General features: G+C 39.8%; 1 pseudogene; it reads left to right on the plus strand.

Annotated features, from left to right (window-relative positions):
* Positions 1–516: 516 nt before the first annotated feature.
* LOC101669977 lies at positions 517–1180 on the plus strand (annotated as a pseudogene).
* Positions 1181–1433: the final 253 nt, after the last annotated feature.

The raw sequence follows: 1433 nt of genomic DNA on the forward strand, positions 1-1433 counted from the left end.
ATCAATGTGAAGTAGTAATCAAACAAAATACTGCTCTTATAAAAAATTCTACATAAATTTCTCTTTCAAGTTTAGCATTTTGGAAACAATACATGCTTACCTTCTCATACAACTGTGTGACTTTGGGCTTGTCATCTTAACTTTCCTAGGCTTAGTTTCTTCCCCTGGGAAAGGGAAATAGCAGTAAATGCCTTCCTAGGATTGCTGTGTTCATTATATAAGAGAATCTATTTAAAATAGCCAACACATCCTCATGGCACATAATAAAAGCTTATTAATTATCCTAACCCTGGCTCATTATTATTGATAATTATATATATTCCATAAAAACATTTTTAAAAATGTTTTTCCAGAGAATATTGTCATAAATCACAGAATGTGATTAAAAAAAAATTCCACAGTCAAAAATTTTTGATTCGAATAGAGTTAAAGAGAATTTTAAAAACAAACAAACAAACAAAAACACCTAAGGAGGATTTCTAGAATCACTAATATGCTTATGGATTCAGGATCATCATGGAGTGGGCATCGGGGCAAGGGTGGGTCTTGGAATTTCAGCAGGAGAGTAGAGGAGGTGGTGGGCCCCTCACCCTGAGGCCCGAGCAGGCGCGGAGTCTGGGGGAAGGTGTTCATGTATTCATTCAGGGAGACTATAGCAGTGGCACACCATGCCGGTTCCAGACCAAGCTCCTTGCAGAGCTGGAGAACCATACTGATAGGCAGACTTTGAAGAAACAGTTCAGACTCTAAATAACCTTTATGCACAAACAGAGAAGCTTGGGGGCCAATCTTATCTAGAAGGCTGTATGGCTTAACAGCATATACCATCTTCTTACACATGGAAACTCATTATAAGAAGGTTCTAAAGAATGTGTCCACATTCAAGAGCAGGATGAGAAGATACATGCTCCCAAGGCCTTCTCCTGACAGAGCCCATTGGCAGACGACTGTTTGGATTGAAATCACCATTTATGAAGACAGAGGAATGAGCAGTGGAAGACAAACCATAGAATTAAAGAGCCCGTTTCCAGCTGGAACCCTCATCTATTCACTGGCGAGTCACAGAGTGTCCACTACCTCCTCTCCAGACCATCCTTCCTTTGTATCTGCTGCCAGAGCCATGGTGCCATTTACTCCAAGGACTGACTTTCTGAAGTTATGTACCTGGAGTGACCTATAGTCACTTAGCATCCACTTTGTGTCTCCAAATTGTGTAGGACTCTGTAATCTTTTGAATAGTTTCTAAGAAAACACAATGGATCATTTCATTTGTTTTATTCAAAGCCATTAATAAAATAAGCTGTTGTTTAGCCCAACACAGTTTCTTTCTTACTTGCCACCAATACAGGTGGTTCTCTTCATTCCTTGGGCCAGCTTTCCAGGTGGCTCTTGACTTCAACAAGTCATATCTTAGCCAGTGTTCCGTCTTATTT

The sequence above is a fragment of the Mustela putorius genome, unplaced genomic scaffold (assembly GCF_011764305.1).
Source record: "Mustela putorius furo isolate JIRA1106 unplaced genomic scaffold, ASM1176430v1.1 tig00003927_pilon_pilon_pilon, whole genome shotgun sequence".
Taxonomy (NCBI): domain Eukaryota; kingdom Metazoa; phylum Chordata; class Mammalia; order Carnivora; family Mustelidae; genus Mustela; species Mustela putorius.